A 19,795-nucleotide genomic window follows, 5' to 3' on the forward strand; every position below is an offset into this window, starting at 1 on the left:
GACTGGGAACAGTTGTGGACCACCGGTATGAAATTTACGGCATGTAATGCCTTGAGAGAGAATATAATGAAAATGATTTACAGGTGGTACATGACACCAGTCAAGCTTGCAAAAATATATCATTTGCCAGGATAACAAATGCTGGAAATGTAAAGAGAATGAAGGTACATTCTTTCACCTTTGGTGGACGTGCCCAAAGATTAAGGCTTTCTGGGAGATGATCTATAATGAAATGAAAAAGGTATTTAAATATACCTTCCTGAAGAAACCAGAGGCCTTTCTCCTCGATATAGTCGGCCACTTGGTGCCAAAGAAGGACAGAACTTTTTTTATGTATGCAACAACAGCAGCAAGAATACTCATCGCGAAGTATTGGAAGACACAAGATTTACCCACTCTGGAAGAGTGGCAGATGAAGGTGATGGACTATATGGAATTGGCGGAAATGACTGGCAGAATCCGAGACCTGGGAGAAGAGTTGGTGGAAGAAGACTGGAAGAAATTTAAAGACTATTTGCAGAAACACTGTAAAATTAATGAATGTTAAAATGATGTTGGATTGAAAATAAGTGGCATTAGCAACAAAGTTATTAAGAATATGCAAAAATGAATTGATAATGGATGGAAATATAGAGTTATAATATGTTAAGATATAGAGTTAAGATAAATGAATGAGGGTAAGGATTTGATGATTTGATTATGTAAATGGGATACAAAAATGGGAGGTGAGAGGAGGTCAGGGAAATAAGCAAAGGAGTCTAAAGTTATAAAAAACGGATTTGTATTTAATTTTTTCTTATTTTCTGTAATGGTTGTGAGGGGTTACTTGTGCGTAAATTGCCTTCAGTTTAGTTAGTTTGCTTGCCCAACCATGCTTAGGGTCAGAGCTCGCCCTCCGTGACCTGTTAGTCACTTGCAGAATCCGAGAGTGGGCGTCTCTTGAACCTCTTCCAGCATAAAAGCTGTTTGACCCCGAGTCTCCTCCTATGTTCCCTGCGTGGAACGCGTCTGCGCAAGTAAGGGGAAGGCAGGGGCGTCCCAGCGCTCTCTCCACTAGTTTCGGGTGAAGGGTCTTGGAGCCCTGTCACCAATTCCTCCATCTCCCTCTCTTCTCTATGGGTGTTACGCTGAAATCCTTCCCCCCTGCTAGTCCCCTCTCCGGCATCGCTCAGGAGCCCTGCCTCCATTTCTTGCTCTGATGGCAGTTCCCTGACATCCACCTCCTCCCCAGGACCCCCTCCACCCCCGGCCTGACCCTGTGACGGGACCTTGTCCCCTTCTTCAGCCGACGATGCCGGGAACCCCCGAAAGGAGCTGCTGTCGTCGTCCGTGGACTCAAACCCCGCTTCCCACCTGCTCCAATTTCTCACGGGCGGGGCTTCCCAATCTGATTCCTCCTCTCCTGACGATTCTCCTCCTTCCTCCTGGGAAGCCGGAAAACCCACGAAATCCTCCTCCTCCTCATCGGTGGTGGCAAATTGCTCCTCCCAGAATCTCTCAAGGGGTTTGGGCTTCCTCGGATACCTGTTGTGGAACTCTTCCACCAGATATCCATCATCTATTTCCCCCCTTCCTCCCCTCTCCCGGGAAAAGCCCTGGGGTGACACCCATAATTAGCCATGAACCAGCTCATCCCCGTGGACACATGCTCAGCTTTGTTATACGCAAACTCCGCTAGTGCTAGCTTCTTTACCCAATCGTTCTGTCTCTCGTTGACGTAGCAGCGCAGGTATTGCTGTAAAACACTGTTTGCCCTCTCTGCTTGCCCGTTGGTCTCCGGGTGTCGCGCCGTCGAGAATCCCACTTCCACCTGCAATAAGTTCATGAGTCTCCTCCAGAACCTCGAGGTAAATTGTTTCCCTCGGTCGGAGATAACCCTCGAAGGAACCCCATGCAACCTGAAGATGTGATCCACAAACAACCGGGCGGTTTCCTCGGCCGTTACTGCATGTGAACACGCTATAAAATGGCACATTTTGGTTAGCAGATCTACTACTACCATGACTGCTGTCTTCCCTCTGGATTTGGGTAAATCTGTCATGAAATCAATCAACACAACCTCCCATGGTCTCCCCGGTGTGGGTAAGGGTTCCAGTAACCCTGCCGGGGCCGCCCTCTCCCCCTTGGCCCGTTGGCAGCGGTCACAGCCACGTACACACTCTCGTACATCTTCCCTCACCCTTGGCCACCAGAACTGCCTAGTAACCAGTAACATAGTTTTGTGTTGCCCAAAGTGCCCCGCAGTTGGGTTGTCGTGAAGCTGTTTGAGCACCCTTTCCCGCAGGGCTTCCCCGGGCACATACATTGCTCCCTTGTAATACAGCAGTCCTTCCCTTTCCTCAAAGCCTCCCTGGTCTCCCCCAGTTCCCCTGAGTTCCCTGATTCTGGTTTGGGCGAATTCGTCCTGGCGAATCAGCTCAGTGAGTTCTCGTTTCCCAACCAACGCTCCCCCACAAACCCATCGTTCCTCAGGGAACACGTGTCGAGCTTCCGGCGGTCCTTCTCCTTCCGTATACTCTGGCTTCTGGGAAAGCGCGTCTGCCCTCACGTTCTCTTCCCCCGGCACGTACTTGATCTCAAAGAAGAACTTGGAGAACTCCTGTGCCCATCGAATCTGTCTCTGGTTGAGGACTCGAGCTGTTCTCCAATATTCCAAGTTCTTGTGATCAGTGCAAACCTGAATCTTGTGCTGAGCCCCTATTAGGAAATGTCTCCACTGCCGAAACGCTGCATAAATAGCTAACAGTTCGCGATCATACACCGTGTAGTTCTGTTCCGATTTGTTCAGTTTCCGTGAGAAGAAGGCGCACGGCCTCCAGGTGTGTTGGCTCCGTCCCGGCTGCAGCAACACCGCTCCAATGGCTCTGTCTGATGCGTCGGTCTCCAGCCTCATTGGCTTCTGCAGATCCACGTGCAGGAGCTGTTCCTCCGAGGCGAACGCCTTCTTTAGCCTTTCGAAGGATCGTTGGGCACTTTCCGTCCAGACAAAATTTTTCTTGCTACTGAGACAATCCGTGATGGGTGTGGTCAAGTGGGCGAAGTTCTTGATGAACTTCCGGTAGAAGTTGCTGAACCCAAGGAACCTCTGCACATCCTTCCGGGTTTGGGGGGCCTTCCATTCCAGCACCGCCTGCACCTTGCCGGGGTCCATGGCTAGTCCTCTGTCCGACAACTTGTATCCCAGAAATTCCACTTCTCTGGCGTGAAATTGGCACTTTTCCAGCTTGACCCACAACTGGTGCTGCTGTAGCCTCTTCAGCACTTCCCTGACGTCCTGGACATGTTGCTTTTCATTGTCCGAATAGATCAGGAGGTCGTCCAGAAATGCTACGCAGTTTTTGTACAGCAGGTGGCCCAGCACATGGTGCATGAAGCTTTGAAAACAGGCTGAGCCCGATTGTAATCCAAATGGCATGACTAGGTACTCAAAGGCCCCTAGGGGGGTGAACATGGTGGTTTTCCATTTGTCCCCCTTCCTCATTCTAATCAGATTGTATGCTCCCTGGAGGTTCAGCTTGGTGAAGATCTTACCCTTCCTCACCCTAGTCAGAATATCATCAATTCTGAGCATTGGGAAGGTCACGGGTTCCGATACGAGGTTTAATTTTCGAAAGTCCACGACCAGCCTAAGCTGATCTGTGTTTTTATTGTCTACAAAAAAGACAGGGCTCCCCCCTACTGCCTTAGATTCCCTTATAAACCCCCTTTTTAGTTTTTTGTCAATAAAGTCCCGCAACTCCTGCATCTCTCGGTCCGACATGGCATACAGCTTACCCACTGGCAGCTGCGGCCCAGGGAGTAGGTTGATTTGGCAGTCGAAGGGCCTATGTGGCGGCAGACTGTCCGCTTCCCTCTCGCTGAAGACTTCCTGTAAGTCCGCGTACTGTGGCGGCACCTCCGCTCTCTGCTTCAGTGTAGTTGCTGCCACTCTGGCCAACCTCACCCTGGGCTTCTCCCCCCCCTAGACAGTGTTCCAAACAGTGCGCTGACCCGAAGGTGACTGTCCGTTGATGCCAAGCCACCACTGGATCATGTAGCACTAGCCAGCTCATGCCCAGTATTATTGGGGGTCCCGCCAGTGTGGCCACGTGAAAGGCAATGGTTTCAGTGTGCCTGGACACACTCATTCTCATGGGTGGGGTTTGATGTGTTACCTCCCCTCCGAGCAGCTCCCTGCCATCTATCGTGGTCACTTGGAGTGGGAAATCAAGTGGCAGCAGATGGAGTTGGTGCTCCAGTGCAAACTCCTTACTAAAAAAATTACAGGAGCTGCCTGAGATCAGCATTGCCTTCACCTTGACTGGGTGTCCATTTGGGAGTTCTAGCACCACCTCTATCGCTATGGAAGCCTTGGGTGGGTCTGGTTGGGGCACTTCTGTTATCTGTTCGCTTGGCTGCTGCGCCCTCCTGTGGGCAGTCAAGCGCTGGCGTTTCCCTGCACCTTTTCCTCTGCCCCCTCCTCCTCGCTTCCAGCGGCTCCCACCATCCCTTGCCAAGCCTTTCTTTGTGGATAGACCCTGGCAAAGTGTCCTGGCCGTTGGCAGAGGAAACAGTTCTTGGTGTTTCTCCCAGCCTTTCCTTCCCTTTTGACTCCTTGGTGGGCGCTCGGAGCCTCGCGGGCGCGCGCCCCATCAATTTCCATTGGCACCACGTCACCGGGAGACTGCTTTGGCATCTCAGGAATGCGGTAGTCAGGGCAACGCTCTCCTCTCCCTTCCCGGCTTTCCAAAGCGCGCGCTTCCTGGCGAGCGCCTATCGCCAGCGCAGCTTTCGTCAGCTGATCCATAGTCTCCGGGCGGGGCGCGCGGGAGAGCTCATCTTTAACGGTTGGGGACAACCCCTCCTCAAACAGCATCCGTATGGGAGGGCTATCCAGATCCCATTCGAGCCGGTGTATTAGCATTGCAAAGCGGGACCAGTACTCTCTAACGGAAAGGTCCCCCTGCTTGCATCTCATCAGCTCCCTTTGGTTCATACTCTCCCCCAATTGGCTAGAATACATAGCGTCCATTGCCTGAAAAAACTTCCGAACGTCCTTCATGGCAGGGTTCTGCGCGGCCATCAGGGGTCTAACCCATTCCCTCGCGTTGCCCTCAAGGTGCCCCACGATATACGCCACCTGCGCTGCCTCGTCAGCAAAGTCATCATGCTGCAGCTGCAAGGCGTACTCTATTTCCGTTCGGAATCCATTATATTCCTGGGGCTCCCCCCCCCAAATTTGTGTACTAGTCTGGGCACCTTCTTTGCCACTGGGGTGGGTCTAACCTGCGCGTCCTGGGTGCGCCTCTCGTCCAGCCGCGCCATCAGCAGTGCTACATGCCGTTCCAGCTCCTGGTTCCTCTTCATTAGGTCCTGCGCCCCCGCAGCTGGCTCCGCTGCCCCGGCGCCTCCAGTCTGGCTCATGTTTCCACTGCTTGCGCACAAGTAACGTAAATGACTCTCGGATTGCTGTAATGGTTGTGAGGGGTTACTTGTGCGTAAATTGCCTTCAGTTTAGTTAGTTTGCTTGCCCAACCATGCTTAGGGTCAGAGCTCACCCTCCGTGACCTGTTAGTCACTTGCAGAATCCGAGAGTGGGCGTCTCTTGAACCTCTTCCAGCATAAAAGCTGTTTGACCCCGAGTCTCCTCCTATGTTCCCTGCGCGGAACGCGTCTGCGCAAGTAAGGGGAAGGCAGGGGCGTCCCAGCGCTCTCTCCACTAGTTTCGGGTGAAGGGTCTTGGAGCCCTGTCACCAATTTCTCCATCTCCCTCTCTTCTCTATGGGTGTTACGCTGAAATCCTTCCCCCCTGCTAGTCCCCTCTCCGGCATCGCTCAGGAGCCCTGCCTCCGTTTCTTGCTCTGATGGCAGTTCCCTGACATTTTCTTTTTGTCTTTTGTATGTTGTATGTTGTATTTTTTATTTTTTCATGTATTTTTGTACTTATGTCTCTGTAAAACTTTAATAAATATTTCTTTAAAAAAAATAAAAATCTTTATGCGCCCCCTTGCCCAGATTGTCCGAAGCTTTGGGCTGGGCTGTCACCAATATGCTGATGACACTTAGCTCTACCTGCTGATGGATAGCCGCACCGACTCGGCCCCAGACATACTGAGCAGATGCTTGGAAGCTGTGGCTGGATGGTTTCGTGGGAGCTGATTGAAACTAAATCCTTCGAAGACAGAGGTCCTATGGCTGGGTTGGGATGGCATGGGGATGAGGGACCAACTCCCTTCTCTTGCGGGGGCCCAATTAGTGCCATTGCCTTCTGTTAAGAGTTTGGGTGTAATCCTTGACACCTCCCTTTCCATGGAGGCGCAGGTTACAGCAACAGCCAAGGCGACATTTTTCCACCTTCGCCGCATCAAGCAGTTGGTCCCTTACCTTTCCCGCCCCGACCTGGCCACAGTGATCCATGCGACGGTCACCTCCAGGCTTGACTACTATAATTTGCTCTATGCGGGGCTGCCTTTGAAACTCCAGCGGGTGCAGAATGCGGCAGCGAGGCTCCTCACGGGGTCTCTGCCATGGGAGCATATTCACCCAGTGCTTTTCTAGCTGCACTGGCTCCCAGTGGAGTACAGGGTCAGATTTAAGGTGCTGGTTTTGACCTTTAAAGCCCTTCACGGCTTAAGACCTATAGGACCGCCTCTCCCAGTATGCCCCACGGAGGACCTTAAGGTCCATAAATAGCAACACCCTAGTGGTCCTGGGCCCTAAGCAAGTTAGATTAGCTTCAACCAGAGCCAGGGTCTTTTCTACACTGGCACAGATATCCTTGTAATCCTGGTTTCGGCGCTCAAAGTCTTCCACGTGGGCAGCAAGGTGGGAATTGACAACGCAGAAGCTGGTATTGTTGCAGACAAGCCTCACGGCCACACACCCCTTGTTACCCTGCAGGGGCGGAGCAAAGATGGCTGTTAGTGAGCAAGCAGGAAAGAGGGAGGAACTGGTTGGCAGAGATTAGAAAAACAGATAGACAGACAGAAAGATCGACGTAGGGAATTCCGCTGTCAGGGTCCACTCCCCATCTTCCCCATGATGCCTGTGCCCACTGTCTCCCTCATCACTTCCTTGATGAGGCTGAGCTGGTCCTTCCTGACAAAGATGAGCACCAGCTGCACCTAGAAGATGCAAGGTACTGGGATGTCTACCAGCTCTGTTCATTGCTTGCTGTCCTGGGCCGGCTCGATGTAGATAGGAGTAGCAGGGGGCACCAACTGGGGATCCCCCAAGGGAAGAAGGCTCAGAGCCAGGGAACTGGTGGGGGGATGACGAGGCTGAGTCGTCCGAGGGTGAAAAGGGAGCAGACTGTGAGCAAGAGGAGGTGTTGGAAACTGAAGAGGCAGGAGGGCAGGAAGATTCTGTGGCAAACAGCAGCCCAGAATCCGAGGCAGAAGTGGAGGCTGGAGGTGGGGGTCAAGAGGCAGAGATCAGGCAGGCTGCTGAAGAAGCCAGGGGGTCTCCCCATCCTGCTGCGATCAGCTCACCTCCCTGCTGGTCTCCCAGAACACAGAGAAATTAAGAGGAGGGAGCAAAGACAGGCAAGGTGTCAGAGTCTCAGGTTGCTTGGGAAGGACCAGGGGAGGAGGAGACTTCAGAGAGTGGTGGGAGGGTAGCAACCTTCAGCCTTCACAACTACCTCACTGGGGCAAGACCTGTTGGGAAAGGTTTCTGTGATCACGAGGCCTGCACAGTTTGGGTTTCTTTGAATAAAGAATGTTGGCTTCTTTTGAATAAAACACCACTGACACCAGGTGTTTTTTCTTGCTGACCTCCTCCTCCTCTCCTCCTCCTCCTCCTCCTCCTCCTCCTCCTCCTCACTCCAGCTCCTGACAGCTGTCTGGCTGCTGAAGAAATGGGTGGGGTTGGACTTACTTTCTTGTACTTGGATTTGGAACGCAAAGTCTTTTCCACAGCTGTCAGCCACTCTTGCTCCTTTGTCGAGTCCAAGTAGAAGAAAGCCTCTGTGCTCAGGTCCAGCTCCTGGAACCGAATGCCCAAGTGCCAAAGAGAAGGATGTGGAACTGCAGGAATAGGACTCCAATCGGAACAGACGTGCTGGTTAAATATGCAAAGACAACAGGAGTGTGCAAGGGCAGGCAAGATCAGGACCAAGAACAAACAAGTAATACCAGCCACTTCTTCCTCAGCTTAGCTATTCGGGGCCCCAAAGGAGCTTTGCTAATGAAAGAAAAAAAGCTTTTTCCTTGTATTTTTTAAGATGTGTCAGCCAGCCTGATATCTAAGCACTATCCCAGTAGCCACAGGCAACCAGAAATTCTTTGAAGGCAAGTGAGTTGGTTGATCTCTCCATTTTTCCTTCACCTGGCAACCTGGTTTCCAGGCTGGCTTTTCGGGAGCAGAAAACCACCTCTCAGATCTGCTGTGCCAAGCTTGTTTGCTAGAAGATTACCCCGTAACACCCTTGTCCTCTTTGCAAACCTCCTAAAAGGCTAGCCTTCTGTGTTTCCATGCTGGCCATGAAGGAATGGGCATTCCCCACTCTGAAAACAGCACAGAAATGCAGCCTGTCTAGTAAAGGGGTAAAAAGAGCAAGCTAAACAGCCTCTGTAAAACAGTAGCATCTGAAGCTGCTAACCACATATAATAATAATAATAATAATAATAATTTATTATTTGTACCCCGCCCATATCATAAAAGGAGACATGAAAAACAAATGGCCACTGGGTACTACTAACAGTGGGACACGGGTGGCGCTGTGGGTTAAACCACAGAGCCTAGGACTTGCAGATCAGAAGGTTGGCGGTTCTAATCCCCGTGACGGGGTGAGCTCCCGTTGCTCGGTCCCTGCTCCTGCCAACCTAGCAGTTCGAAAGCATGTCCATGTGCAAGTAGATCAATAGGTACCGCTCTGGCGGGAAGGTAAACGGTGTTTCCGTGTGCTGCTCTGGTTCGCCAGAAGCGGCTTAGTCATGCTGGTCACATGACCCGGAAGCTGCACGCCGGCTCCCTCGGCCAATAAAGCGATAAGAGCGCCGCAACCCCAGAGTCGGCCATGACTGGACCTAATGGTCAGGGGTCCCTTTACTAACAGTACGAGGAAATAACCAAAGCAAAAACTCAAAAACTTTGTTTGAAGTAGTAAGCTTAGCATTATAAGGATGACCCACACCAAGTGTTGGGGGGTGTCACACCTCCCTGTCCTCCAGCACAGCTTTTAGGAGGAGTTCCAAAGGTTTTGCTTCCATTTGGGATTAACTGCATCTTGTCACAATGTCTGAAGCTGCACAAACCGCTTCATTTGAACCATGGCACATTGAAACAAGCTGTCAGGGGTTCAGAAGGAGAGACACAGGAGGGGGAGCAAATGGAGAGTGAGGAGGAGGAGTCCGAGGGGGGTGGAGGCAGTGACAGTGGAAAGAGTTACTCCACAAGCCTCTCCAGCGAATCGGAGGACTCACAGAAGGGAGCGCCAATGGCCAGAGCGAGGGGGGTTCCAGGGGGGAAGCCCCAGGAGGAAGGGGCTAGCGGGGAGTCCCTGAGCAGCAGTTGGAAGTCAGGACCAGCTTCCCCACCAGAGCGCAGTGGGGAGGGGGAGTCCCAGGAATCGGGACCAGTGTCCTCACCACCAGCGGGAGGAGAGGAGTCAGGTTTGGCCACGCCCACATCGGGAAGCGGGGAAACGGTCAGGAGGAAGGTTACCGGCTGGGCGCGCGCGCCAAGTTCAAATGTACAGGCGAGCGGCACAGCAGGGAGCCCGGGAAGGGAGCCAGGTCCTAAAGCCCGCCGGAAGGAAGGGCAGGACTCAGGAGGCTCAGCGTCAGAGGAGTCCAGGAAGGAGGAAACCCCAGAGGGCAGAAGGACCCAGCGAAGGAAAGAACAGCGCAGGAGGTGGAGCCGGGCTAGGATCTTAAACTGGTGTGGGAGGAGCAGTGAGTCAGAGGGGACTTAGCCGGTCTAGAGTCAAGACGTGGGGCGGCACGCCCAGAGCTTTGAAATGGAAACTAAACTTCAATAAAGACTTTTGTACATTACATCCACCGGGCGTTGGTCCTCTGTGAGCTGGGACCTAGAGGCAGTCCTGACAGAAGCCAACTTCCAATCGTGGGTTTTATACAGCTGGTAAAATGAACCACCATAGGATCTGGACACACCAAACTGTGGTTAATTTAAAATCCAAGTGGAAGCTTCCCAATAGGCTTGGGGTGGGGGAGAGGTGTGCAAACCTGGAGGAGAGGCTGCCGTCCTGCTCATAATATGAAGCCACGGTTCAGTATGTGGCACCAAGGGAAATTGCCCACCACAACTAATACTTTCAATTAGCCACCCATGTGGCCTGAGTGAACAGGACAGACTTTGCCTGGCACCCAACAATAAAGCTGTCATGTAGATGTCGCTTTCTCCAGCCCCAACTCTGATACAGGTTCCACTGGTCTTTGCACTTTTGCTTGATCTGAGCTGAAATTCTGGGTGTTGACATATTCCTTCTCTCTCTTGGCGAGGACGTGCTGGATGAGTCCCTCTCTCTGTCCGGACTGCGGATGTGTGGAAGGCACAAAGAGCTGGCGCATAGTGTGGGTCATTGGGGTTGCTTCTTGCTCATGCTCTCCTTGTCACGGATACGCCTCAGGGAGATGAGAACAGAACTCAAGTAATCCTTCAAAGCAAGGAGGCGGGAGGGCACAGTACACCTCTAAGGCAACTTACAGCCTGCTTGGTGGCAGCGGTGGGGGTGGAGGCTCCCCATTTGCTGATTCTGCAGGTTTCTTTCCTTCTCCATGACGTTATCCTCGAATCCCAGAATTCCCGAGGGAGGAAAAGACTTCTGAGGTTAGAGAGGCTTCAGAACTGTTTGGGGACGTTTCGGGAAAGGAACTTAGAAAATACTTAACTGCAGGAAAATGTTCCTGCCTCCCCACAGCACCACATTTGCCGGACAATTGCCTCTCAGCTTATGCATGTTTAGGAAGGATTGTGGAGGCAAGAGGTCCTCCCCTCAAGGCCTTTTCCTCTAAAGGAGGTAGACTGGTCTTCTCCAATCCTCTGGCCACTGCTGAGTTTTCCAAACTTGCTGGCATATTGCGTGTAGCACCTTAACAGCATCATCTTTAACAAAATTTAATAGTTCAGCTGGAATATCATCACTTCCACTGGCCTTGTTATTAGCAGTGCTTTCTAAGGCCCATTTGACTTTGCTCTCCAGGATGTCAGGCTCAAGGTCAGCAACCACACTACCTGGGGTGTATGAGACATCCATATCTTCCTGGTATAATTCCTCTGTGTATACTTGCCACCTCTTCTTGACGTCTTCAGCTTCTGTTAGGTTCTTTCCACCTTTGTCCTTTATTATGGTAATCTTTGTATGAAATGTTCCTTTCATAGCTCCAGTTTTCTTGAACAGATCTCTGGTTCTTCCCATTCTGTTGTTTTCCTCTATTTCTTTGCATTGCTCGTTTAAGAAGGCCCTCTTGTCTCTCCTTGCTATTTTTTGGAAATCTGCATTCAATTTCCTGTATCTTTCACTATCTCCCTCGCATTTTGCTTGCCTTCTCCAAGTCCACCTTTCCTTCTGAAGCAAAATGTCATTGAAATGGGGGAGAAATGCCCTGCATGAAGTCTTGGGTTTGCAATTTGGGGAGAGGGAAGACTGTTTGCGGCGCTGGGGAGCGGGCAGGCTGGTGAGGCCCCCTAGATCTATTTTTTTAAAAAAATAATATTTATTAAGAGTTTAAAGATTACAGAAAGAAGAAAAAAAAGTTAAACAAAGCAAAACAATACAATACAATACATGAAAAACAAAAAACACTACTTATCTTAACAAAACAGAAACAAAAACAGAAACAATTAAAAACACATCAAATATTTCTATATCTTATCTTTCATTTACTTGTTTCAACGACCTCCTCACACCTCCCTTTTTTGTATTCTAGTTCAGTTAGCTATTTCAGCAAATCCTTTCCATCTTTCTCAGTTTTTGTCCTATAATTTATCTTAACACAATCTAAGCTTACTTTTTCCCCTTTGGCCCATTAACAATCTATTTTTACTTAATTCTTTATAACATTTCTGCTAAAGCCATATAACTTCATTCCAGCATCCTTCTAACATTCATTAATTTTACAGTGTTTCTGTAAATAGTCTTTAAATTTTTTCCAATCTTCTTCCACCGACTCTTCTCCCTGGTCTCGGATTCTGCCAGTCATTTCCACCAGTTCCATGTAGTCCATCAACTTCATCTGCCATTCTTCCCGGGTGGGTAAATCTTATGTCTTCCAATGCTTTGCGATAAGTATTCTTGCTGCTGTTGTAGGATACACAAAGAAAGTTCTATCCTTCTTTGGCACCAATTGGCCGACCATGCCCAGGAGAAAGGCCTCTGGTTTCTTCAGGAAGGTATATTTAAATACCTTTTTCATTTCATTATAAATCATCTCCCAGAAAGTCTTAATCCTTGGGCATGTCCACCAAAGGTGAAAGAATGTACCTTCAGTCTCATTACATTTCCTTCATTTATTATCGGGCAAATGTTAATTTTTTGCGAGCTTGACTGGTGTCATGTACCACCTGTAGATCATTTTGATTAGATTCTCTCTTAAGGCATTACATGCCGTAAACTTCATACCTGTGGTCCATAACTGTTCCCAGTCAGCCATCATAATGTCGTGTCCAACATCTTGTGCCCATTTAATCATAGCAGATTTCACCGTTTCATCCTGAGTGTTCCATTTCAACAGCAAGTTATAGATTCTTGACAAATTCTTAACTTTGGGATCTAACAATTCTGTTTCCAATTTTGATTTTTCCACTTGGAAGCCAAGTTTTTTGTCCAAATCATGTGCCTCCATTATTTGGTAGTAATGGAGCCAGTCTCACACTCTATTTTTTAATTTTTCAAAACTCTACAGTTTTAATCTGTCTCCCTCTTGTTCCAGAATTTCCCAATATTTCGGCCATTTGGCCTCCATATTGAGCTTTTTCTAAGCCTTCACTTCCATTGGTGACAACCATCTTGGGGTTTTATTTTCTAACAAGTCCTTTTATCTTATCCAGACATTAAACAGTGCTTTTCTGACAATATGGTTTTTAAACGCTTTATGTGCTTTGACCTTATCGTACCACAGATATGCATGCCAACCAAATACATTGTTGAAACCTTCTAAGTCCAACACATCAGTATTTTCAAGAAGCAGCCATTCTCTCAGCCAGCAAAAAGTGGCTGATTCATAATAAAGTTTAAGGTCTGGCAGGGCAAATCCACCTCTTTCTTTAGCATCAGTTAATATCTTAATTTTTTTTCGAGGCTTCTTGCCCTGCCAGACAAATCTGGAAATATCTCTCTGCCACTTCTTGAAACAGTCCATTTTATCCAAAATTTGCAATGTTTGAAATAAAAACAGCATCCTTGGCAATACGTTCATTTTTATCACAGCAATTCGGCCTAACAGTGATAACTTCAGATTTGACCATATTTCTAAGTCCTTTTTCACTTCAATCCAAAATTTTTCATAGTTATCCTTAAATAAATTCACATTCTTAGCAGTCATGTTAACCCCTAAATATTTCACTTTCTTAACCGGTGTTAATCCTGTCTCCTTCTGAAACTTATCTCTCTCAATCACAGTTAGATTTTTCTCTAAAACCTTAGTTTTCATCGTGTTCAACTTAAAGCCTGCTACCTGACCAAATTCTTGAATCAGTTCCAGTACTCTTTTAGTACTAGATTCTGGCTCCTGTAAAGTCAATACCAAATCATCAGCAAATGCTTTCAGTTTGTACTGTTTAGCTCCCACTTGTATACCTTTAACCAATTGGTCCCTTCTAATCATATTTAGCAGAACCTCCAGGACCGATATAAAAAGCAATGGAGAGATTGGGCAACCTTGTCGTGTTCCTTTCTCAATCTTAAATTCTTCCGTCACTACATTATTCACAATTAATTTAGCCTTTTGTTCTGAGTAAATTGCACCTATACCATTTCCAAAACCTTGACCTACCCCCATCCCCTGTAGATTCTTCTTCATAAAACTCCAAGAAATATTGTCAAAGGCTTTCTCTGCGTCCACAAATATCAGAACTGCTTTAGTATTAATATTCACTTGTAGTTTTTCTAAGATATTAATTATGTTCCTCGTATTATCAGACAAATATCTGCCCGGGAGAAAGCCCGCTTGGTCTTTATGAATTTCTTCTACCAACACCTTTTTAAATCTTTTAGCCAAAATATCTGCAAAAATTTTATAATCCACATTAAGCAGCGATATGGGGCAGTAGTTCTTAAGCTGTGTCTTTTCAGTCTCTGTTTTCGGTATAAGTGTAATATAAGCTTCCTTCCACGACTCTGGTGCCCTTCTCCCTTCCAATATTTCATTACAGACTTCCTTCAATGGTTGTATTAACCATTCTTTAAAGATCTGTAATATCTTGAAGTCGAACCATCTGGTCCTGGAGATTTACCTAATTGCATGTTCTGGATGGCCCCTTCCACCTCCTGATCCGTTATTTTGTGATTCAACATTAGCTGATTTTCCTGAGAGATTTTGTGTAGTCCATTTATTTTCAAAAATCAATCAATGTCCATTTCTTTCTGCATCTCCTGTGTATAAAGTTGTTTAAAATACCTCTAAAAACACTTCCTGATCTCCACTGGGTTCTGTATATTCTTTCCTTCCACTTCCAAATTCCCCCTCTAGGGGGAAACAGTTGCTATTTGTATTTGTATTGATCCATAATATCGCCTTTTAAGACACAATTCAAACAATAAAGTTAGTTTCAATTTTCAGCTACTTTTACTCCTTTTTTGAGATCAGACGGGGACAGTTAAAACAATGTATCTCTCTTATTCAGCTAGCTGTCAGCGAACGTTCTATTCACAGTCAATGCAGGTCAGTCTTATTGGCAGCCCGTTTCCAGGTTCTGAGCGGTGGTACTTTAACTTCCTTCCCTCTCTCTTGCAGGTATATATGATCCAAAACTTCCCCCCTCTTCTCCTGCTTCCAGGGGGGGGGGGGTTCACTATTTTTTAGTGCTGAAAATTTAGTCCTTTACAATAGACTTTCCAAGACTTTAGCTTGCAGCCTCTTTGCTTCAATCTATTTACAAAAGAGGAAGGCGGACTTCCTGTTTTGAGCCTCCCCGTTTCGGTGCCAAATTAAGTCATTTTTTAAAACAACTTCCAATTCACTCTACTCACGGGTAGTTGCTTTAGGATCAAATTGTCAACAGGAAAAAGTCAGCGCTCTCCGGCAACGGCTATGCGGCTTCGCTCCATGGAAGAAGCAGCCGATTCAAAGCACCGCGCCGCTCACCCCACTTCGCTCCGGATCCCCGAAACCAGGTTTCCCCGCGAGTAGGGGAGGCGCAAAAGGTGCCCGCCGAATCCCACGTTCACAGGCTTCACCCGCCTGTGATTTTTGAAGGGTCTCCGCCTTCGCCGCGGCGGCCAGACCCGATTTCCACAGAGCAAATTCCTCCCGATCAGAGGAATTCCACCATTACCAAAGGCGCTAACCCGGAAGTCCGAGGCCCCCTAGATCTAGAGGACCTAGGCTTCTGCCTACTTAGCCTATACATAAATCCGGCCCTGCCTATGTCACAGTGAGCACAGGCCCATCGATCACGTGCAATGCATTCTGCGTGTTGGGAAGGAGCCTCCCGTTCTGGGCCAGGGGGAAGAGTGACTCCGCCAGATGGTTAAAAGGGGAGGAATGCCCATCCTCATCTGCTGCAGCAGAAGCCTGGGTGGTGGGGTCGAAGCTGATCCCGTGGAGCACGTGAGGAGTCAAGGCTTCCCGCATGAAAGCCTCGCTTCCCCTAGAAGTCCCTGCCTCCTGGTCTGTGTTCGCTTTCTTCTTCAGGTACAGCGCCAGAATGTTCTGGATGGTGCACCTGCTTTCAGGGGAGAGCTTGTAGAACTGGTCCACACTAGAAGAATAGGGTCAGGCCAAGGCCCATTCAGTCCGACATCTTGTTGGCATGTAGTTGGTCCACCACAATTGCAAGATTATTGCATCCTTCATTAATGGTGTGTCCAGCTCCATCTGAGTCATCATCCAGGCACGCTGTGGAGCTGCATGGATGAGAGATGGGCATCTTCAGCCAGTCAGGGGTGAAGAGCTGGCAAGATCCCCTGTACTGAGCAGAAAAGCAAACTCTTTGGCCTCCAAGATCTCTCCCAACTCTCAGCAGCCCTCACTGTGAGCCGTACTAGAGGAATTTTGTCCTGCTTTTGCTGAGCTGCAACACAGGAGCGCACCCCCAGGGGGCCATGATGTGGTAACCCTGGCGAAGCATTGCAGAGCAACTGAGAAAGCAGAATGATGTTTGCGTGGACAGTCCATTAGAAAGCTGCACTATTATTGCATCGATCGCACATTGCAGAATACGGCCCCCCTCCACGCAAAAACATCCATCTGGAGGCACAGTAGCTTTCATTTCGTAGGTTATGGTTTTACATCTTCCTATTTATTTATTTATTTATTTATTTATTTATTTGAAATTATTTATTTATTTCATAAAATTTATACACACCAGATGGTAAGAAACATCAAAGCTGTTTACAGAAAGATAAAACCATAAAATCAGGAAAAACCTATAGTACATTAAACGCTGAAGAAGTGAATACCAGAATAGATCAGAACTCACTCCCAAGGTAAGGGGAAGAGACATGGCTAAGATGGCAGGACAGCTTACTCTATGGTGTTAACCCCTTCATGCACTAATTAGACTGAAGCATGTTGGTTATATGAGACTGGTTATCCCGCACAACATGCTCTCACGCAACCCATGCCCTCCAACTGAAAACCCATTTCCTGGATAATATCAACATTGTGTTTTGTGCCTGTGAACTGCACAGTGAATATTTTTATTAGAAAAGAAAACAGCCTGGAGTTTCAACTTCTCAGAGTTGTTTTATTCAGTGCGCTGCTACAGCTTGTCACACCCAAATCCTCCAAAGGAATCTGCCAAAGTGCCTTTCCAGGCAAAAGGGGGCAGAGGGAGAGAAACCAAGAACCTCAAATTCACTAGACCAGGGATGGGGAATTGTGTGGCCCTCTAGATGTTGTTGGATTCCATCACCCCTGACCATTGGCCATGCTGCCTGAGGCAGAAGGCCATTGGATCTGGCAATATCTGGGAGTCCACAAGATTCCCAGCCTCCGCCCTACACAAACAACCAGGCACTCAGCTGTGCGGCGCACCTCTTACCGGAGGGAGGGTCACTCCAGAGGCAGCTGTGGCATGAGGGTGCTGGATCATGCCTTTGTGGGCACATCTGAGGATTAAAGAGGACCCCCTAGGAAGCATGCTTGGAGATCTTCCTTACCACGTGGCTCTCTGGCAAAAACACAACAGTACTAACGGCCATATGGAACCACACCTCAAAGCTGGATCAGACTTCCCAGATCCTGTAGCCTACATCAGGAGGAAGACTGGGGCAGAGGGGCCTAGAGTGGGAGTCAGAGCTGCTCTTAGGGCTGCATGTCTGAAGCATGGGCAGAAATCTTTGGGTGTGAGGTTGCATGGGGCTGTCTCTTTGTGTTTTGGTGGTGCCAAGCCGCCAGCCAGCCAGAGGCAGGCAACCAACTGGCTTCAGGGGCAAGCTCCTTTGCAAACCCAGTCTGACTTCACCAAATGCAATGACAGAGTGTAAAGCACATCTCCTCCCACCCACACCCAAAAAGTCCTGAGAACAATGGTTTCTTAAGGGTGCTGGGAATTGTAGCACTGCGAAAGGAAAAGTAAGGTCCTTAGGATGCTTTGGAGGGGGTGGAATGTTGAATACACAGTGGCCACATGGACGGACGGACACACCCACACACCCACACACCCACACACCCACACCCCAGCATAGCTTCAACTTTTAGCACAAAAAGTCTTCAGCCAGATGGCATGCAACCCTTTGGCAGGGGCAACTTATCATTTTATTGATTTTCCATAACAAACAATTAAAAAGGCGGCCAATCTTGCAAAGGAGTGTTGCCATTTAAACTGCTGGTGTGACGTAGGAACCCGAACAAAGAAAAGGAACCAACTACCCAGAGTCTGCTTCCGATTGCCCTTTTTCTCCACGTCCCTCTATCCTAATCAGCCGCAAACAAGAGTTCGGATTTGAAAGCCTTGTTATCACCTCATTCCCTTCAATTAGCCAGCTGCTCTGGCAGATGACATCAGTTCCTTCCCGCCCCCAATATTCCTGCTCCTAACCTGGTTAGCCATAGCCCGGAAGCTGAATCTCAGGGGAACGCCTTTGGGCTGGGAAGGGCTCATCTTTTCTGGGCCTCTTCTCCCCCTCAGGAAGGGGTGCTTGGCTCCTGGCCTGTGAAATGTGCTCAAAATGTAAAGATGCCCAGCAGCATTCTGCTGGTTGAAAGACTGGCTGCTTCTTGAGAACACAGACATATTAGACTTAGAAGGGTTTAATAATGCATTTGGATGGCATGCATACTTGTGGTATGACAAGGTAAAAGCTCATAAAGCATTCAAAAACCATATTGTCAGGAAAGCGCTGTATAATGTCTGGATGAGATATAAAGACCTATTGGAAAACAAGACCCCAAGGTGGTTGTCACCAATGGAGGCAAAGGCAGTGAAAAAAATCAATATGGAGGCCAGTTGGCCGAAATATTGGGAAATTTTAGAGCAAGAGGGAGACAAATTAAAATTGCAGAGTTATGAGAAATTAAAAGATAAAGTGCAAGATTGGTTACATTATTTTCAAATAAGAGAGACTTATAATTTGGATAAAAAAATTGACTTCCAGGTGGAGAAATCAAAATTGGAAACGGAGTTGCTAGATCCAAAAGCTAAAATATTGTCAAGAATGTATAACTTGCTGTTAGAATGGAACACGCAGGATGAAATGGTTAAGTCAGCTATGATTAAATGGGCACAAGACATTGGACATAACATTATGGCGGCAGACTGGGAGCAGTTGTGGACCACCGGTATGAAATTTACGGCATGTAATGCCTTAAGAGAGAATATTATGAAAATGGTATACAAGTGGTACATGACTCCAGTCAAGCTTGCAAAAATCTATCATTTGCCCGATAATAAATGTTGGAAATGTAAAGAGACTGAAGGTACTTTCTTCCACCTTTGGTGGACTTGCCCAAGGACTAAGGCCTTCTGGGAAATGATATATAATTAATTGAAAAAGGTATTTAAATATACTTTTTTGAAGAAACCAGAGGCCTTTCTCCTGGGCATAGTCGGCCAATTGGTGTTAAAAGAGGACATAACCTTTTTTATGTATGCAACAGCAGCAGCAAGAATACTTATCGCAAAGCATTGGAAGACACAAGATCTACCCACTGTGGAAGAATGGCAGATGCAAGTAATTGACTATATGGAAATGGCAGAAATGACTGGCAGAATCCGAGACCAGGGAGAAGATCTGGTGGAAAAGGACTGGAAGAAATTTAAAGACTATCTGCAGACACATTATAAAATCTATGAGTGCTAAAAGGATGTGAGATATAAAATAATATGGCATTAGTGAATAAGTGATGATTATGTAATAAGGAGTCTAATAGGGATGAAAATACGGAAATAGGACTTATTTAAATATTTTAACAGATAATGGGATTTAAAAGAGGACAGGGATTTGCTGAATTTGATGGTAAACAGGAACACAGGGAAGGGAGGTGTGGGGAAGCCAGGAAACAGGGTTAAGAACTTAGAATTTCAAAAGAAAAATGTTTTTTCTTTCTTTTTTATGTACTCTTTATATTCTATACTTTATGTTTTGTAATGTTTTGTATTGTTTTGTTTATTATATGTTTTTATGTATTCTTATAAATTTTTTTAATAAATATCTTTTTTAAAAAAATGTAAAGATGCCTTATTTCC

At 47.6% G+C, this 19,795-nt stretch overlaps 1 long non-coding RNA gene across 1 annotated transcript in view; it reads left to right on the forward strand.

Annotated features, from left to right (window-relative positions):
- Positions 1–19,277, forward strand: part of LOC310835987 — a 131,057-nt gene extending 111,780 nt beyond the window's left edge. The window contains exon 3 of the long non-coding RNA XR_014559806.1: positions 19,177–19,277. This is a non-coding gene — a long non-coding RNA (uncharacterized lncRNA). The remainder of the gene's footprint in view (positions 1–19,176) is intronic.
- Positions 19,278–19,795: the final 518 nt, after the last annotated feature.

This window comes from Podarcis gaigeae, assembly GCF_964106915.1.
Source record: "Podarcis gaigeae genome assembly, chromosome: W".
In the NCBI taxonomy this organism is placed as follows: domain Eukaryota; kingdom Metazoa; phylum Chordata; class Lepidosauria; order Squamata; family Lacertidae; genus Podarcis; species Podarcis gaigeae.